Here is a 12,134-nt window from a genome sequence, read left to right on the forward strand (position 1 = left end):
GTGCCTGAAATGTTACTTTTACTATGAGTAATATTGGCTAGCTCTTGGAAAGCTCACCCTACTGTGTGCAGAAGCTCTCCAGACTGCCAGTTAGCAGTGCAAAAGAAAATATATTCTGGGTTACCAGCAGGTAATAAAAACTATGGATTGCAAATAGGATATGCAGGTTCAGGCATTTAATTGTCAAAGGTGTTCACTCTAGAGATTCAGTTTAAACTTTTAGATACTTGGTTGTAAAATATGGAACGGAAGATACCTGCTAATACTAAATGGTTTTGAAAAACACCTACTCTGTAAAGTGACATATGCTTACTGCTGTAATTATTTCAGCTGACAGAGCTGATTACTATGGAGTGGAGAAGGTTCCTGGCTCTCTGAAGTCTTTCTTTCTGTCATACATTCTAGAAGGAGTTGAGGAGGGCTAATGCCCTGGGAGTCCTCACTGAGCTGTCTCTACCATGACAGTCAATAATAATATCAAAAAAAAAAAAAAAAGGGGGGGGTGGGGTGGAGAAAACTGCCAATTGTCTAAATGTTGATTCTGGACGGAAAGACTTTTGCTTTACATACTACAACAGTTGAAAAACAAAAGTAAAATTTGTTGTGATGGCCATCAGAGACTCGATGACAAGCACCACTGTCAGTCAGAGGAGGAACTAACAACCTGTCCAGAGAAGGGCCATGAGGATGATCAGATGGCTGGAGCTCCCCTCCTATGAGGGGAGAGAGGCTGACAGAGCAGGGATTGATCAGTTTGGAGAAGAGAAGGCTCCAAGACCTGATTGTGGCCTTCCAGTATCTGAAGGGGGCCTACAAGGAAGCTGGGGAGGGACTTTTTAGGGTGTCAGGTAGTGACAGGACTAGGGGGAATGGATCCAAGCTAAAGGAGGACAGATTTAGAAGCTGTTCACTGTGAGGGTGGTGAGACACTGGCACAGTTGCTCAGGGAGGTGGTGGAAACCTCATCCCTGGAGGTTTTTAAGGCCAGGCTGGATGTGGCTGTGGGCAACCTGATCTAGTGTGAGGTGTCCCTGCTGATGGCAGGGGGGTTGGAACTGGATGATCCTTGAGGTCCCTTCCAACCCTGACAATTCTATCTGTAGTAAGGAAATAAGGAATTGCATCTTTTTTTTTTCTTTTTTTGGCAGAGGAGTAGTAAGGGAATACCTGCTGCTATTATTATTTCTTGGTGTCCTAGTTTAAGCTCAGGCCTATCAAATCAATGTCCATGATGTTCTTACTACTTTAAACATAGCTACCTTTTCTTGAAAAGCCTGGATACAGGAGTAGTCGATGATGAAACTGCATTTTTGTTTACTTAAACGTTCTCATAAAGATTTTTATAGCTGCCTTGGACTGCCTCTTTCCAGAAGCATTGTTTCTCTCAGGTAACCTAAATAGAATGCAACCAGCTAAATAAGTGGATTTACATTTTTTTTTTACTAAAGCATCTACGGAGACAAAGTCCACAGACACTTCCCTCTTCCACTGGATTTTGTTTTTCTTTAATTTCTTGAAGTTTCTCCTCCTTTATTAGCTTGTATACTTGACATATATCAGCAGCTTTTCTGCAAAGCTCTGTACAATAATGTTTTCTTGAGTAAAGTTATTATAGGAAGTGGGACTGATATGGCAAAAGTATGTTTCATGAGTCTACAAACCATACTGTTCAACAAGAAATTGTGAGTAAAGTTTTCTCACAGTATGTCAAACAATTTTTTGGTGCATGCAGTCAGTCTTGCTCTTGGATAGTATGGCATAGAATTCCTCCATTTTACTAATTAGATTAGCTTATATAGCCATTATCACGTACATGCACCACGTCTGCAAGTGAGGGCATGAAATACTTTTCAGTGTTTCTTCTTCACCTTGTCTCATTTATGGAATTCAAATTTGTTCTTCACCTAAAGTGAGGTCGTAACTGTGAGGGGACAAAAGTCTATGGAGCATGTATTGCTGTCCACTGAGTTTTGGTTTGGTTGGTTAGAAGGTGATCTGCTAGAGAGCAGCCTTGTGGAGAAAGACCTGGGAGTCCTGGTGGTTAAGAAATAGTCCATGGGTCAGCAATGTGCCCTATGGCCAAGGAGGCCAAGGGGATCCTGGGGTGAATTAAGAGGGCTGTGTCCAGCAGGTGTGGGGGGTTCTCCTTCCACTTTACTCTGCCCTGGTGAGTCCTTACCTGGAATATTATGTCCAGTTTTGGGCTCCCTAGTTCAAGAGGGACAGGGATCTACTCAGAGCCCACCAGAGAGCTGCCAGGATGATTGAGGGACTGGAGCACTGCCCTGTGAGGAGAGGCTGAGAGCCCTGGGGCTATGCAGTCTGGAGAAGAGAAGAATGAGAGGGGATTTAATCAATGTTTATAAATATCCTAGGGCTGGGGGATCAAGAAGGGGACAGGCTCTGCTCACTTGCACCCTGGGATAGGACAAGGGGCAATGGATTGCAACTTCAGCACAGGAGGTTCCACCTCAACATGAGGAGGAACTTCTTCACTGTGAGGGTCACAGAGCACTGGAACAGGCTCCTCAGAGAGGTTGTGGAATCTCCTCTGGAGACTTTCTGCACCCATCTGGATGTGTTCCTGTGTGACCTGTGCTGGATTCTATGGTCCTGCTCTGGCAGCAGGTTTGGACTCAACGATCTCCGGAGATCCCTTCCAATCCCTGACATCCTGTGAGCCTGTCAAAGAATTTGGTCTCTGGTTCTGTGTCTTCCTCACAAGCCCCTCTGACACTGGTGACAGAAGAGCACATGTCCTGGCAAATGTTATTGCTGCTGCCAATATTATGGCCTGCTATAGTGACATTGGGTCAGGGAAAAGGTTATTAACAGATCTTTTTAATTTTTTTTTTTTAACTGGGAAAAAAGTTTTAAATAACTCTGTATCCAGCAAAACACATTGTACTGCATGGCAGAGTTCTAACCTTGCAGAAGAGTACTCTTAACTGTTAACAGTTTACACATTTCTAGATAATATGTCTCTCTGCAAACACAGGTAGTACTTAGGGAACAGAGACATGCTCTGTATTCCTTTTGTTACTTTTTTCAACTGGTTAATAGCAATGTTATTGAAGTTCTTTTTAGATGTGTAATTACATCTTTTTAGGGATTGTGTAATAAGTTTGTTACACTGATTCTTCTGTCTTGAAACACAAAAAGACCTTTCCCCGAGAATTCTTATCATAAAAAAACCCCAACAAACCCAACAACCTAAATTGCCAGAATGATTTGAAGTATCTAAAAAGTAGCGTGTATTCAAGTTTTACTGATTATTGCATCCAGTTTTGGGCTCCCCAGTTCAAGAGGGACAGGGATCTAACAGATCCAGAGTCCAGTGGAGGGTTACAAGGATTAAGGGACTGGAGCACTGCTCTATGGCAAGAGGCTGAGAGCCCTGGGGCTGTTTAGTATGGAGAAGAGAACACTGAGAGGGGATATAATAACTGTTTATAGATACCTGAGGGATGGGGTTCAAGAGGGAGGGAACAGGCTCTGCTCACTTGCACCCTGGGATGGGACAAGGGGCAATGGATAGAAACTCCAGCACAGGAGCTTCCACCTCAACATGAGGAGGAATTTCTTCACTGTGAGGGTCCCAGAGCACTGGAACAGGTTCCCCAGAGAGGTTGTGGAGTCTCCTTCTCTGGAGACTTTCAAGCCCATCTGGATGCATTCCTGTGTGACCTGTGCTGGATTCTATGGCCCTGCTCTGCCAAGGGGTTGAACTCGATGATCTCTAGAGGTCCCTTCCAACCCCTAACATCCTATGATCCTGTGACTGATATATTTTATCATTCTGGAGATGTTTAACTGACATCAGTGTCTACTGATACTCTAATATAACAATCAACAGTTTTTTACTTGGGGACAACATTCTACTGCTGAAACCCAACATAAACAAGTCCAGTATGTGATTTGTAGTGAGAAAGTTATTTCAAGAGATTTGCCTTAAATAGTAAGAGAGCTCAAAATTCATGCAGATTTTGTACTTTTTTTTTTCTTCATTCCACACTCCAAACAGATCCAACTTTCTCTCTATCCAAGTGTATACCTAGCTCTCTTAAAAGATGTAAAGCAGAAGTGGTGCTTGCTAGGCTATTATGCCAAACTGTTGTGAAACCTGTGAGAAGTCCTCTGCAAACCCTGACATCCAAATAGTGCAGTTCCATGACTCAGAATGTGGCAGCATGCCATTATTCTGGTAATAGTTGAAGATGCTTTTCAACAAGAGTAGCATCTCTAAAGCCTTGCTATTTATAATACTCTTGTGAAAGTGTCAAAGACCCACAAAAGGGTTATGAAGTTTGCTTTGTCAGCTGTGCATTCATTTAGCTCTGGTCATAAGCAGAAGCTGAGAAGAAATTTACCTTGTTTGGTTTGTTCCAGGCATCACCTAAATGTGATTGACAGAGCCTTCTAGCAGCAAAAGAATTATTTCAAATACAGAACCGACTCTCTTATTCCTTTCCCTCTTCCCACCCAGTTGCACTAATCAATGTCCAGAAGTCATCATACCCTGAATAACTCTTGCATAATTCTTAATAATTGCTATTATCTAAAAGCAAACAAATAAAAAACCCCAAACAAATCTAAAAAGTGGATTTTGGTCCAGGATGCAATAACCTTAGTAACAGACCTAACTACTTTATCTGGAGGGCATTTTTATGCTTTCTTATATGGCTTTACTGGATATTTAATTCAAAAATTTTCCAAAATAGACTGCAAGCTTTTTACTAGAAAGTGAGGAGTAGATACTGTTGAAAATAGCATTTCTTGCAAAAGTTCCTGTCAAATTGTGCTTGCTTTCTTTCTTGGGTTGCTAATTATGCTGATCAACATTAAAGTACTTCTAGCCCATTAAATGATTTCATGGGAGGCCACATTGTTGTTTTCCCTGTATGAGGGTGAGATAAAGTAGAGTATGTTGAATGTGTGTGACCGCTCAGTGCTAGATTGCCAGTTTCTCAATGTAAAGGACTTCATACAAATGATTCACTGCATACCATTCACTGCTATTTTTTTTTAAGCTGACAAATTGATAAACTTCATGGCCACAGATAAGCAAAAAACTCACTTTTTCCAGCCCACAAAACTTTGAGTTCACAACTAGCTCTGTAGTAGATTAAGTTTAAATTCAATTTAAGAATTAAAAGGTCTGTCTAAATTAGTCAATTTGCTGTCGAATGGGAAACAGCTATTGTGGAGCCAATATGTCTGGTTTTTGACTATAAACTCCATTTTAATACAGATATTATTTTGACCTCACTTATTCCTGCAGTAAGACCTGATCACTCTTTTCTGAATGAGTTTTCCTTAAAAATGGTACAACGCCACATGAAGTTTAACTTTATGAATCACCATCTCCCAGCTTGACAGAAAGGCTGATATTCAAAGATTGCACTGCTTGTGAATTAGGAATCAAACATGAAGCAAAATCTTATATTTTTAGTGAGAAGTGGCACTTGATCCTGGAGGGAGACAAATTCACTTCAACCTACATGACACATCACATCACATGACTAACAAGTGCACTAGCAAGACTATAAGATGAAATGCCACTTTCTGTTAAGTTAAAAGCAGAACCCATTTTTTTTTCCATTTCTGAAAGTTCTATCCCTTCATACAGTTGCTTTTGCAAATGAAAAATGGCAACAGCCCTGGACAGAAGTGGTCTATGAAATACAGAAAAACAGCTTATGCTGAGTTGTGTGGCACAAAAGATGCCAATGGTTTCATAAGAGAATGCAGCACAATCATTTGGCCATTAGAAAGGTCCAAAAACTTAGCTAGGCTGTCTCTAATTTCAAAGTAGAGGGAAAGATCACAGGATCACAGGATGTTAGGGCTTGGAAGGGACCTGTCTAGATGGGTCTTGAAAGCTTCTAGAGAAGGAGGCTCCACAACCTCTCTGGGGAACCTGTTCCAGTGCTCTGTGACCCTCCCAGTGAAGAAGTTCCTCCTCATGTTGAGGTGGAAGCTCCTGTGCTGGAGTTTCTATCCATTGCCCCTTGTCCTATCCCAGGGTATAAGTGAGCAGAGCCTGTCCCCACCCTCTTGATACCCAACCCTCAGATATTTATAAACATTGATTAAATCCCCTCTGTCATCTTCTCTCCAGACTAAACAGCCGCAGGGCTCTCAGTGTCTCCTCATGGAGCAATGCTCCAGTCCCTTCAGCCTCCTCATAGCCCTCTGTTGGATTCTCTTGAGTAGATCGATGAATAAAATATAACCATGGCTACGTTTTTATTTTAGCAAGCTCAACAAATATGATGATCTTTTAGGTGATGAAAGATACAGTAGTTGGACAGAAAATCCAGATTTTTTTTTCAGTTTTGTTAGCTATATTGTTTTCATCGGTATCATGATTTTGCTTAGTGCTGCTAGGTTTTGAGGGTGACATATAACTGTGCATTATATATCATATATGCCATGTAGATTCATTGCTACTGTATAGCAGTGTCCAAAACATTTTCCATTTGTTTTATAATAGAGTGAGCAAAGGGAAATAATCTTAATATGCCTTCCCACATCCTGGTAGCCAGGGAATAAGCAGAGATTATTATATTGCATCTTTCTGCATCTCTAACAGGAGGCCTAATGAACCTGGGTCTCCTGCTGGATGTCCCAGTAACTTGTCTCCTTCCCCAAGAAGTGGAAAAGGAACCCTGATAAAAATGTTTCAATCAGTACTAATAGGTTTTGTTTTTTAGATATTTTAATGAAATTCAGGTTTCTGTTGGAATTGTGTTCTATATAGGGCTTAAAGCAACTAAAAAGCTCATCCATTAAGGTAATGCAATGAATGAAGAGACTTTTGTCCTTTATTCTGTAATTTGTTAAATTGCCTCATTATAGAATTTTTGCTGTTGTTGATTTTAGTATCTTTGACACGATTTTATTTTCAAGAGTTTGAGTTAGTGAAAGAAGAAAAAGACGTAGAAGCAAGAAATAAGACTCAGTGAGGAACGTAACGATAGCTCATAAAAGCTTTTGCTTATAATAAAGACTGAAGTTATAATTAGCTTTTTTGGAGTGTTTTTCACTCCAGCTGCACTAGACAATACTCTGACTTGCAGTCAGCACATACAGACATATCTGCTTATTTTCCTTTGCGTTGCAGCATGTGTACTTCCCTAATTGGCAGCTTGCCATTTGTGCGTGGAAAACAAGCAGGAGGCAGAGACTGAGATTTCAAACGTCTGCAGTGCACAAACATCTTAGTTACATTAATGAAGGGAGAAGAGCTTTAAGTTTGAATTTAGTTCTTTGGGCCCATAATGCTAGCCACGAGTTACAAATAATCATAGAATCAGTCAGGGTTGGAAGGGACCACAAGGATCATCTAGTTCCAACCCTCCAGCCATGGGCAGGGGCACCTCACACAAGATTAGGCTCACTAGAACCTCATCCAGGCTGGCCTTAAACACCTCCAGGGATGGGGCCTCAACCACCTCCCTGGACAACCCATTCCAGGCTCTCACCACTCTCACGGTGAAGAACTTCTTCCTCATGTCCAGTCTGAATCTACCCATTTCCAGCTTTGTTCCATAGTCAGAGTCCAAGTTTAAATGCTGACTGCCCTTTCAAGGCTTCATATTAGGACCAGCCATTAGCTTCAGTTACTGGTGGTAGCTCTTTGTCCAGCAAAATATCTGGCAACAGTAGAGACATTCAATAAAGCCACTGATTTTTATCTTAATCCTGAAACATAAATCGAAGTGCTGAGATATTCCTCCCCCTCCTAATGCAGAATAGAATTGTGAAAGCATTCTTTTTTTTTTATTTTATTTTTGTGTGTGTGTGAATTTGAACTTCATGGGTAGGAGCAGGATCACTGAATACAATGTTCTAGAAAATACATATGCCTTCCCCTACTCAAGACCTAAAAAATTACAGTTATCCCACACTTTCTGGCAAATCAGAGAATAACTGATGTAGTTACAAGAGTTTTATCAGACACTGTATTACTGCCCTTTTACATGGTTATATTGCCAAGATTTTTTAGGATCCTTGGGCACAGCAAATTTATGATGTCTAGCTGGGCCAGCATGGTCACACTTGCAATAAACATCTGAATGAATTCTGTCCCCTTTGGAAACTTTTGCTACATCTTCAGTGAAACCTATCATGAGTAGAATCAACTGTAACTGTAGATCTTGTCTGAGAAGTCAAACATTTCCACTACATAAAGTCAAGTTGTTCAAAATTGTTTTATGTAACCAAAAAGATTCAACCAACTTCATGAATTCTAGAAGACATTAGTTTTTGAGTTTTTTAAACAGGGATCTTCTGTACTTTTCATCCCTGTCGCAGGGGCCTGTGAGAGTGGGCTGTGTTAACCCAGGACAGTGTCTTAAGACCATAGAAAGCTACAATGTTTTAAAAGTGCTTTCAGGCAAACTCATTGTAGGACTTCGGTTTCCTAAAGTCACTTTTTTTTTTTTTTTTTCAGTGTCTCTCTTTCCATTTAGAGCACAAAAAGTGCTTGTAGTACTTTAGGCACTACAGATGATGGAGGGAGGTACCTAGCATTTTCTATAGTAATAATTATAGACAGAAAAGTTTTGTGTGTTTTGGAGACTGTGCCTGCTAAAATAAGTCACTGAATGAATAGATTTTAAGTACTGAAAAGCAATGCATTTCTAGACAGAGTACTTAATTTAGACAAACAGACTCTGAAGACTTCGTGACACAGGCTGTCTACTATAGCTTGCATTAATTTCTGCTGAATGAGTACTAAATGGGAACAGAAAAGAGTTGATAGAAATATTGCCAAATTAAACAATTTTTAGTGCTGTAAAACCAAGGTGGTAATCAATGAATACAGTCACTAATATGATTTAATCATTAGAGATGATAGGAACAGTGAGACACTGTATTAAAACCAGCACATTTTGATCATCTCCATTTCAGTTTTGCATTTTATAGCTCTCACGAATTAGGGAGTTCAGTAGCTTCCCTGCTGTTATCAGCTAGATGTGATTGTGTTGAGTCTCTATAATCCAGTGGTTTACAAGTCTATAAGATCTCCATAACTTTAAATAAAATCTCCAGCTGATACAGCTAACCCTCAACCCAGCTTTGCTGTGAACTCATCCAGTTCCTCCCATAAGGAACTCATTCACTTTCATAAACTGGAGCATATTTCTTCATCCTTTGCTCTTTTGGTTTCCACATAGAGTAATCGTGATCCTTTAGACAGGTTTTGTTAACAGAAACAATAGAGGTAAACAATTTTTTCCCCTCATCCATTACCTCTTGAATACTTTTGACATAGATGTCGGTGTGAAAATCCCGATGCCATGTGATCTACTTTGTTTTCCTTGCCCACTCACATTGAACTTACTTCACCCTAGGAGCTGGCTGGTAATTGTGGTGACACTAAAGAAAGGATACATTTCAAGAGAGTTCAGAAAAAGCTGGATGGTGTAATTTAATCTCCTCGATCAGTCTCCACAGAATTCTCTTTGTCTTTTCTCATCAGCCAAATCTATAATGTCTTGTTACACAGCTCTGATTCTGGCTTCACAGCTTTGAGGATAAACTAGTGCCTCTTCCTTATCCAGCTCCAGGGATTTCTGATGCAAAATCAAACCTTTTAGAATTGTAACTCCAAAAATAAAAGGCGAGTCTGATTTAAAAATTGCATAATTCTCCGTGTTTTCTAAACCTTAAAGCATTTTTGTTCTGTTTCGTTCCACCAAAAAAGATGTTTCTCTCCTAAATATCTGTGTTCACTTCCTCGTCTTCTTGCCCTGGCAGATAAATTCCATCCATTTTCCCAAGTGCTCAAATAAAGCAGTTTTATTTTAGTAGGTGGCTTAAAAAAACAGCTAGCAAATAGTTAAACACCTGCTTTGCTTTAGATTTTCTGAGTCCCTTTCAGATTAAAATCAGTTTTATTAACAAACCTCTCACTGAATATTTGCTCCTACTAGGGATCTTTTAATAAAAAAAGAAAATACCTGTTAAGGTCAGTGTTACAGGACAATGGGTCAATCATCCTTATGAAGAAATAAATGCAGAAGAAGTGTTTAAATAAGAAATGTTGTTAAATGAAATTAGAATTTTTGTTCAAGAGGTCAGAGAGCAATGAGATGTTCTTTCAGCATCCCTGAGACTGATTAGTGCTGGCCTGTTGAAGACTCCCCATTTGTTTTGAAGAGAGACATTGTAGATATTGTTAATCACAGTGAAATGTAGTTACCGGCTCTGAAGGCAAAGGTGCCCAGAGCTTCCATTTGCCTCATAGCAAACTTCTGCGTTTGTTTTTCAAGCAATCTGGAAGCAATTTGATGATGATTTAATGAGTATTCTCATTAAAAAGCCTGTTTTAATGCTGCTTTTCACCGCCATGTTTAGCAAACAGGTTCCTGATTTATCAGTGTAGGTATATGATAGGTAAGAATGGGAATGGTGCTTGTCATTCTAAGAGTGAGATAAAATGTGAGACATTTCTGAGGCTAGGGGAAATAAGTTTTCAGTACATAAGATGTTTTGACTTTTAACTAATAGGTTGAGCTCTACAGTGCCACCATTTTTAAGGATTAAATCCACATGACACTATATGGAATACAATATCCATTGTTCATACTTCTTGAATGACTTGGAATCATGTGTTAACATGATGAAACCAGATGGGATGTTCAAACACTAAACTCCATTCAGTGCTAGCCAGATGTCTTTCCTAGAGGATGGGGGAGGGATCCTCCAAACAGCAATTTCAGGAAAGATATGAACTGTCAAATTTTGAGCAATGGATTCAAGTGATAAATATCCTCTATTGGTTATTTAGTAATGGCTTATCTGCTTTTAGGTAAGATCAATTTGATCTTGTCTCTTGGCTTCAAATGTGAACTTACCAACTGTTCCAAAAGGTTTATTTTTTTTCTCCTACTTTAACAGGTAAGCTCAAGGAAAATTAACATGGCACTTACACTAGGACTCACAGGGTTTCTTTTCATGGCTCAACTACCATCTTACAAAGAAGAAAAAAAATGGAAAAAGAGGGCAGTGGAAAAAAAAGTGGGTAAGTCAAAAGCAAGCTGCAAAACGCAGTAAACTATTTAAAAAAAAATAATGTTTGCCAACTGGTTAGCCATCACTCACCCATTTTCTTCCAATGGAACTAAACATATAGTTTATTAATCTAGTTTGAAGATACAAGCTATCTTCTTGTGCCTTAAAAAACAAACCCAAACAAAAACTCTTTGGTTATGCTACCTTTGACCCTTACACAAATTCCACTACAGTGGGTTTGCAACAGTGTGGAGAAACTGTAAATATGTTTAGACAGCTGGGATAGTCTGAGGACTTCTTAAGGAAATAGAAAACAATACAGAAGGTCTTAATTCAGAAATATTCTCATATATTGAAGAATGCCCAATATCTTTCAATGCAGGATGCCTTTTCCAGTGAATCTTATTGCTTGTCACAAAATAAAGTGTGAGTTTTCAAACAGAACAATCGAGGAGAACTTGATCTCCCCCACATTTCTCTTTCATGCTATGTTAACCTTACTTATTTTACATTTGTGCAGTAGAAGAAATGCCAGCCAGGCTAAGTTTCTAAATTTAAAAAACACTGGATGACAAATCTTTGGCAAGGAGGGATATACAATTCTAGTCTTCATTATGCTTTCCACCTCCTGTCGTAGAGAGCTTAGATAAAAAGGGAGCAGGAAGCTCATTAAGATCTTGTAGCCAAAGGCCACAACCCCCTTCTCCTATAAAAGTCTCAAATTTTCTTGACTGTCTGCTCTCCCTTTGTAATGTCCAAAGCACACAGTGAATCCTGAGGGCATCCAACAGGAAATCATAGCTGTCTGTTCTGTGTAAATCCTAAAGAAAGGAAGAAAAGGACAGGACATAGGCACCACATAGTGTGTAGCTCAGCAGAGGCATTGGAGGAGAACAGAGCAGAGATGCAGGCCTTAATATAATAAAAATTTAGTGAATCACCAGTATCCCCCTGGTGATTTCAACAGCCTTGATGTTCTCATAACCTGTGTATGCAAGGCATCAGACTGTCTCCACCAGGAGCATGTTAGAAACATGATGGAGTCCTAACCCATTGAAGCCTGCTGGATTGATGCTAAATGTGATCACCTGTGCTAGTTGCTACAAAAC

The sequence above is a fragment of the Indicator indicator genome, chromosome 10, assembly GCF_027791375.1.
Source record: "Indicator indicator isolate 239-I01 chromosome 10, UM_Iind_1.1, whole genome shotgun sequence".
NCBI lineage: Eukaryota > Metazoa > Chordata > Aves > Piciformes > Indicatoridae > Indicator > Indicator indicator.